This window comes from Solanum pennellii, chromosome 6, assembly GCF_001406875.1.
Source record: "Solanum pennellii chromosome 6, SPENNV200".
NCBI lineage: Eukaryota > Viridiplantae > Streptophyta > Magnoliopsida > Solanales > Solanaceae > Solanum > Solanum pennellii.
In genome coordinates, this window is record NC_028642.1 from 57,104,353 (window position 1) to 57,114,500 (window position 10,148).

Genomic DNA, 10,148 nt, shown 5'->3' on the forward strand with positions numbered 1-10,148 from the left:
GAAGTGGGAGAACTATATTCCTCATTCAACTATGTACCTATCAAACAAGATTTTTTATCAATCTTTCAAACTTTCATAAGGTGGTTTGAAAAGTCACTTGATAACTAAATTTAATATAATTAAATATAATCATACCATTTAAAATATTTAGTTAATTATATAATTATTTAGTCAACACGTAATTGAATTTAATTAACATTAATAGTTATACTCTTTAATTATTAGGAGAGATAGTAAACTGTTACTCTCTCTGTCCGGTATTATTTGTCATGGTTTCTATTTTTAAAGTCAAATTATAAAACTTTGACTAATATTTTAAGATGCATCTTTTCATCATATTAATATGAAAAAATTGTAATTTATAGTAATTCATTTAGTTTTAGAATATTTAATTTTTTTGTTTAAAATATCGAATTAATGTGATCTAATTTACCTTTGAAAATTAATCAAATTGACTTTCGATAAACGCAACATGTCAAACATTTCTGGACGGAGGGAGTAGTAATTATTTGGTGTAATTATAAGCTGATTATATATTTATTTCTTTTTTTAATTATCATTTTTGTTATTCTAAACATTTCTAAATGTTTTTTTTACTATTAACATTTCATTTCCTTTTCATTCTCATTCTTTACTTTATGCTATTCGATCAAGTTTTCGTATTTAAGGAAATTTTACAACTGAAATCTATTTATAGTTAAGTATCAGTGGGGAGTCAGAATTTTCAATAATAAAGTTTAAAATTTAAAGAAATAGACACACGAATTAGTTAAAGGGGGTTCAACACCTACTATATATTATTTTAACCATGTATAAATAATATAATTTTTCATCAAGGATATTCGAATGAACCCCTAACTATAAGATGACTCCATAATTATAAAATACACACATTACCACTATCTCATGAAAGATATAAAAAAATACATTTTCTCAAACAACGTAATCCCAAATAAAAATAATATATCAAAATATTTGAATACATTTAGTATATATTGATTGCATCATTTTCTTTTCACTAATATCACATAGTTTATGTCACAAGTGACAATATTTGAAGTTTGAGGGGGCAATCAGCAAAGTCACGTGTTTGGGAAACTGAAAAATTGATAAGAGCGCGTGGAGGCTCAACTGATTGACAGTTCCCTGCTTTTTTGCGCGATGCACCAAATCGAATAAATTGCTTATCATCCTTGGAAACCGGTCAATAACATCCCCACTCCATCTTGTCCTTTATCCGTACATATATGAATTTCTTTCCGTTTTTATTTTATATTACTCGACTCATATTAATCTGATATATATAAATGTTCTTATTTCATTTTAGTATTTAATATTTTCTCCGTACACAATTATTTAGCAGGTATATTAAAAATAAATATTTAAAATTAATGTCAATTTAAACCATCAAGAAATAATTAGTCATTTTCTTTCAATTCTATCATTAATAATTACTCCATTTTGTTCAATTGAAAAATTATATAGACTTTTGATATTCTTGCTATAATAAGGTTATATTAGTCAAATTACATCTTATATTAATTTTTTCTTAAAGAGAGTGCATAACCTTACACTGACAAACAATTGTGGACGGCGGGAGTATTAAGAATTAAAAAATAAAAGTTTTAAAAATAACAAAGATAATAACTATAATGAAACTTTATAGCTATAGTGTTGATAATTACACTGTACAATTACGATTTCATTTATTACAACAATTGTGATTCATATATTTTGGTTGTAATAAAAATAAAGTATATACTAATGGAAGTTGTTGTTTTTATATTTCGCTTGCCCGTTTGTATATTTTGCTTGTGAATATGCAAACAGGGCAAATATATATAAATTATGTATTTATATATTTAGGATTTTTTCAGAATTTCGTTTGTATATTTTTCTTGTTAATATGCACACAAGGTAGTTACCATCATTTTTATTTCTATTATATAGAAGAGTCATGATGAGGACGACCAATGACAATTTTATAATAAACATTATTATGGGTTAAGTTTTAAATTTATAGTTGTATAATTAATTGTCAAAATAGTTTTTTAGAAGAATTTAATTTTCCTTTTCAAGAGTCGCAAAAGTTTTGTTTTATGTGTGGCCCACAAATTCATTTTATTTTATTTTTAAAAATCAATTTGTATTTATTTGATCATAATAATAATGTGAAAAATATTTTACTTTTATACTCTTGACAATTCAAATTGTCCATCTATGCTTATTACTACTACAACATATTAAGTATAATCCTATAATCTTTCATGTATGTAATTTCTTTTTTAATTATATATAATGCTTTTTAAACATAAGTATTCATATATTTTTATTTAACTTATCTTATCTCTAAAATAATATTTATTTTGTCTTTGAAAATTGTGACTTAAATAAGAAGATAAAAATAGCACAATTCTAACGAGATAAAAAAAGAAGAAGAATATAGCTTTAATAATGTAAGAATTGATAAATAATGACCGCATAATTGTAGTTTAAGAAAATATATAACCAGTTAACGGGATAAATTTTGAAATAGTATAAATATATAGGATCAAAAATTAATTTTTCATAGAATTATATATCATATACTTAGGAAACTTCATAGATAAACTACAGATTGACCTTCACTCACTTTTTAGTCTTGATTTCTACTTCTTACAATCTTGAATCATGATAAATTAGTGTCATTTGTCGAGAATAAGAAGCATATTAAATATTAGATTATGAATGTTTTACAATTTATAAATAAATATTTCCTCAATTAATATCAATACTCGAATATCAGAATTAAGTTACTTTATTACCTTATTTATATTAAAATTTTGGTTATCATCGACTAGATATTGATAAAAAAACTATAAAACATAACTGGAAAAGGTTTAGATTTTTCATTTTAAATTTTATTAAACAACAAAATAGTTAAAAAAAAAAAGACTTAACCAAAGTTTGTACTCACTCCATTTCGATTTATGTTTGTCTTAAAATAATTTATTTCTTTAAAAAAAAACTTTTAAAACTCGTGGTCTAAAACAAACAAATGAATGTTCATATGACTATAAATCTTCTTACTAAGAATAACATGTATATTTTAAAGTCAAAATGCTATTAAATATATTAATATATCGTTCTTTTGAAATTGACTACAGAAAAAAATATGTCACATAAATTAAAGTTAATATGACATAAATTTTCATAGTTTCAAGAGTTAATTACATTATATCTCTTATTTTTTCAAATTGAAAAAGAATCTTAGAATTAAGAAATTTAGATTTATCAGCAAACATGCAGATATATCGGTCTTGATACATTGCTATTCAGGAATCTTGCAGACACATAGCTCACGGATGAATCCGAGAGGAGAGAGCTACATTTGAGAGGGAATATGGATGTACCCGAGAGGGGGGAGATGTATCCAATAAACGATAGAGATGTATTCAAAAGGAGATGAAGATGTATTCGAGAGAGGATATGTATGTATTCAAGAGGAGATAGTGATGTATCTGACAGAGGAGAGAGATGTATCTGATAGATATTTCTATAATTTTTTTAAATGCCAGAAAATTTTAGAAATTGTAATAAAATAATATGCGAATTTAGATAAAAAAAAAAGTAAAAATTGTAAAGATAATTAATTATATTTGGCCCGTGAACGGGCCTTTTTCAATTATCTATTAGTTAGAATAAACATATATAAATTTCGAACTTATACAATCAGGAAACGAATTATACAAATTTTAAATTTATACAATCAAGGACCGAATTATAAAAATTTTGGATAAAATTGTAAACCAAATTAAATAAATAATAAATTTATACAATCGAAAACCAAATTATATAACTTCTTATTTTATACAATTAGATAATTGAATAGCAAAATTTTACGAAACTATACATACAGATTAAAAGTAATCAAAATTATAGGTATATTATATAATACACCGTAAATGTTTACCATTTTACGTAATTTTTTCTCAAATTTCATACATTGAAATAATTGAGTATTAATTCAAGTACAAGTATCAAACAATACGAAATGAAAGAAGTACACGCTTTATTTTTTTAAAAATGATCAATTTGTATTTTTTGCAATATGTTAATATCTATTTTATACTTAAATCTATAATATTAAAAGACATTTTGATATATTTGATACAACTTTAGTTTAGAATTATAAAATTTAAAAACTTTCTTTAGTTTCTTAAAACTTCATATTTAATCAAATTATGTCATTTTTATAAACGAATAAAGTACTAAGAGTAATGTTAAATGACTAGAAAATTTGGCCAGATAATTAAAAAATCTATAATACTTTTTCAATTTTAAAATAAATTAATATTTTTTTCCATTTTTTAATTAACAAATATTAAAGTTAAAATGATAAAAATATTCAAAAAGGTAAAACAATATAAGTAAAATGTATTTCTGGCCAAATTCTAATCATATTTTCTGGTCAAAAGGATTTTTCCAAGTATTGAATTAGCATTTATCAAAACTTATCGTCATATAGAAGATATTTTTTTGGTTATGAGTGTAGACATAAAATATTCGCGTCGAGAAAACGGAAGGTTATAGCAACAATCGATTTATTATTTCAAGTGCGAGTATTACAATCTCTATGATTCCTCTGAATTCGCCTTTTCAAATATAATTTCAAGGGATTTAAAGCTTGATCTTGAACTTGAGATTTATCTTGATCTTAATCTCTATCTTGATCTTGGATTTAAACTTGAACTTGGACTTGATCTTGCTCTTGACTTGAACTTTATCTTGATCTTGGATTTGAACTTGATCTTGATCTTGGATTTGAGCTTTATCTCGATCTTGACTTTCTAGTTGAATTCAAGGGCTTGGAGCTTGATCTTGAATTCGGTTGTCTTGATCTTGATCGTTTTTGAACTTGAACTTGACTTCTTCTTGGACTTGGACTTAGACTTGACTTGAACTTTATCTTGATCTTGATTTTCTAATTGAATTCAAAGGCTTGGAGCTTGAGCTTGAATCCGGTGGTCTTGATCTTGATTTTGATTTTCTAGTTGAATTCAAAGGCTTGGAGCTTGAGCTTGAATCCGGTGGTCTTGATTTAGATCGTTCTTGAACTTGATCTTGGACTTGAACTTGATCTTGACTTCTTCTTGGACTTGATCTTGAACACTTGAATTCTTAAATTGTTGAACTTGTAGAGAAACTTATGGCTTTTGATGCATGAGCTTTCTCTAGCTTCTTATTTAGAATTCTTGGGGTCCTCTTTTGTGAATTATGGGACCACTATTTATAGTGGATAGAAAAGTTGCGATTGAAATAGGACTCCCTTCGATCAATTAAATTTAAGTGACATGTCATATGATTTTGTGGAATCGACTTTGATTAAATTCATATTTATCTGAATTTAAATAATTAAATTAAATATATTAATTCATAATATTTATTTAAACTAATATATTTATTAGTTTAATACAATTCAAATAATTTTATAAATTTATATTTAATAAATTTTAAATAACTACGAGCATAACAAAAGTATGATGCTTTGCTACGACATTCCATACGTCTGACACAGTTATAGAATATAGTTATGAAAAAAATATTTAAAAAGTTCAATAGTTATTTTAACATTTGATTTTTGCTATTATCGATAAAGAATAATTTGAATTAGTAAATCACTCTAGGGATTACCATAAGGCAGCATTTGCTTCAAAATTTGATGTAAGAAAGAAAATTATAATAATTAATACTTTAAAAACAGTTTTGTACGGTTGAAAAGAGTTTTTATTAAACGATAAATTTTTAAAAATTACTGTATTTAAAACAAATCAGATAAGAGAATCGGTGGTTTCATTTGTCGTTTGTGGATAAGGGCCCACTTAAGTCCTCGTAAGCAAAACTGATTTTGTCTTATCTTCAGACAGTTACTAACATTCGAAAAAAAAAATGAAAAAGTTGAGTATTTATCAATATTTTTCAGTAGCCCGTTGGTGAATATTTATTACTCTCTTCGTCCATTTTTTTATTTGTGATGCATTTTTTTTAATTTGATTAATTTTTAAAGTTAAATTAATTATATTATATTAGTGTTTTTAAATAAACAAATTAGATATAAATTATATGAAAAATATTATAAATTGTAATTTTGCATATCAATTAATAAATACATCTTAAAATATTAGTCAAAGTTACTATAATTTAATTCAAAAAATAGAAACCATCATAATTAAAAGTAAACAGAAAAAATAATATTCCCTTTTTAATTTAAGTGTCTTAATTTATTTTAATTTGTCTTGCAAGAAAATGTCTCTTATATTTTTATTAAGTTATTTAATTTTGATGTGGTACGTGTCAATTTTTGGATCACATTGACAAGATTTGAAGGGTTAAACTCGTATTTGATTTAAAATTATAAGATTTAAAGTTTTATTTTATTAGTTTAAAAATAGATTTTAATTTATATTTTGTCACTTTTAATACATTAAGACAAAATAATTAATTCATGTTTTACCCTTAATATTATTTTCAAAAACCATTCGTCAAGACTTAATATTAAATAATTAATAGGTATAACATGGTAAATAATTACATCAATCATTATTTTATAATGATTATGTCAAATCCAAATATGACAAATACAAATAAATGCAAAAATTATATTTCAAATTTCATATTTTATCAAACTAAGATTATTAAATCGGAACACAAATGGTATTTAAATTGTAATTTTTGTTTAAAAAAAATGTTTATAGTGAAGTCAAAAGAATCGTTTAGATATTAATTGTGCTTGAACATCATTTTTGGCAACAAGCCATGCCCACATAAAATGTAGCAAGTATTTACTTAAATCAATGAGTATTTATTATTTTTGAGATACAATTTTTTTTGTTTATATAATTAGAGGGGAACTCTATAAAGGGAAAATTAAAGAATCATATATATTGAAACAAATTCAAGGAATAATTAATAATCTTGTCACACAAAAAACCTAACTATTATGCCATTTTTGATGAATCATTGTATAGTTCTACTATTTCATCGTTTAAAACTTTATCAAACGAATTTTGTTTATGATTGAAACAATAAATAAGGAAATACAATAAAAAAATTTATATATCTGCATGCACGGTTATAACAAATCAGATTAGCTTATCATGATTTAATAATTTAATAAAATACATGAATGCTTATATTAATTTATCTTGATTAAGTAAAGAGGGTGTAATATACATTATGTAATATAATTTGATATATATACATTGAACACTGGTAAAATTTTACTAGCCAATCAGCAAGTGTGAAATAATTTCCTCTAATTCAATTTTTATTCGAAGTCTTTAATTATAAAATCAACTTTAATAGAAATCATTTTAATTTGAAGATAAAATATAATAATACGTGAATTCTAATTTAATCAAATCGATAATCAAATTTGGAAACAAACAGACCACTATATTTTAGAAAAATTGAAAAGACTCACTAATACTGCTAACGTTCTGAGGACTATTACAAGCAAACAACAATATTAAATTTTTGGTATTGCTCCTAAATTATTGACCATTATTCGATTGAAAATTATTTGTACTTCTTAATTTTATATTAAGAAATCAAATTGTATTAACTATTAATAATATAATTGTTTTTTGTACTTTATACTAATTAATTTTGTTAAATGTCTGAAAATATTGATTGAGTATTTAGCAAGGTCCACCCAAAGAGGTCACACACTCGTACATATGCATATTTAATTCATATAAAATATTAAAATAATATAACTTAAATTTTGTGATAAAGTCACAAAAAGATCATTTATATAGTATTAGTGAGCCTAAATAAAATAGTAAATCTTAGTTTAATTTAGATTTTAAATAAAGAAGAGATAATATCTACGGTTCATAATTGAGATTTTAAATGATTTTCACTAGCATGTCTAAAATACATCATCTTTGTAATTTTTTTAAAAAATATTATTTATTCTATACTTGACAAAATTTGTATACTCATTTAAATGTCATTACCTTGGACCTTACATTTATTTTATGTATGTATGTATAGGAAGTTATTTATTTGAGATTTCTTACTTATTTTCTAAAAAATGCTATTTATTTTCTATAGCAAAATGCAAATGATCAATTATATATGTAACTAAAAAAAAAAACTTTGAAGTTCACCTATGTTTACACATGAATGAATATATAAGGAAAAAATAACAAAAATATTTAGGATAAAATTTGGAAAAAAGAAGATTTTTTCTTTATTGCTTGGAAATTAATATTTTTTTAACCAACATTATCAAATCCTACATTTAAAAAAATAATATTTGGAAGACATAAGATTTGTTACTAAATTAAATCATAGTCATTTTGTTTGACTACACATCTCTTCTTAATTGTTGTATATTTACAAAAATAAAATAATTTTTTTTATTGGAATTACCACATCTTACATTTAAATTATAATTTATGTATAATCGAAAGATAATTATTTTCAATGTTTTTTTACTAAATTCCTAAAATTATAGGATAATATATATATATAAAGATAAATCCACTTTATGATATAAGTGTAATAAAAAAAAGGTTTTGAAGTTTACCTATTTTTACACATGATTGAATAAGAAAAAAAATAAATTTATGATCGAACTTGGAAAAAGAGTAATGATTTTAACTGCTAAAAATTTAATATTTTTCCAAAAAAAATAAATCACCCAATCATTCACTATTTTTCCATAATAGGAACATATTTATCTGTGATTTCTTATCAAATCATACCATAGTTAGTTTGTTTGACTATTCGTATTTCCTGAATCTTGGACTCATATTTCACAAAGAAAGATCATTTTATGAATAATTGTAATTAATTTTTTTTTTTTGGAAATTCAACTTCCCTTTATATATGAACAATAAAAAATTAAAAAAAAATTAAAGATTAGCCTTGAAAAGAGAAGAATTTATTTTTTCCTGTCAAATTTAACATAAATATTTTTTTGATGACTTACCAAATCTTATAGTATATATTTCTTCAGTATAGAAGGGCATTTTGTTACTAAATTGTATTATGGTCATTTTCTTGACAATACGTGTTTCCTGGAGTGATGAATATTTTACAAAAGTTATTGCTTAGAACTTATATTTTTTAATTAAATTGCTGAATCTTACATTTATTTTATGTATTAGGAGGATATCTATTCAAAATTTTATGTATTGTTTAGAACGTATATTTCACAATATTTAACTTTTTTTTCCCACTTTATTCCATATGTATAATTAAAATAAAATTTTAAAGTTCAATCTTCTTTGACATGTAAATGAATAAGAAAAAAATTATATACAATTAAACGGCTAGGGTTGAAAAGATATATGTAATTCATACTTGGACAACATTTTTATCTATATAGTTAGTAATTACTTTTTAAAAAATCACTTAATATATGTTGTTTCATTGCCAATTCATACTTTTGTAATAGAATGCTACATATGTTGATCTCAAAAAAATAATACTCCTACGTTAGTAGCAACAAATTAAACTTCTTGATTTTTGTCATCATAGAAAGTTAAAAACTAAAAGACTGAATATTTTGGAAGCTAACTGAACTTGATACTATCCTTTACTTAGAGTCGGTTGGATTGATTTAAAAGTTGATAAAATTTTCTTTTAACAAAGTAAAAATAACTTAATATAAGTTTAATATAACTTAAAAAAAAGTAAAAGTAAGTCTATCTCCGCTTTGTATTTTTGATTTAAAAATAATTTAAGTTTCACTTTTTATTATTTTTTTACTTAAAAACTATTTTTAAGTCAATTCAAATGGACTCTTAGGGTGTGTTTGGTATGAAGGAAAATGTTTTTCATGGAAATGTTTTCCTAAAAACAAGTAGATATTTAACTTATTTTTTCATGTTTGGTTGGTGAGTAGAAAATATTTTTCGAAAAATATTTTTGTGTTCGATTTTTGAATGAAAAATATTTTTGAGAAATATCTTTTATTTTTTACTAGAGTAGAAAATAATTTTTGAAGTTAAATTTTTTTAAAAAGACAAACTTAAAAAAAATTTGTGAGGGGGGGGAGGGGTTCAAGGGTATGGGTGAAAAAAATAAAATTTGAAGTTGATTTTTTTATTAAAAAATAATAACTTTTGTGGGGTGGGGGTGGTTTGAATTGGTGG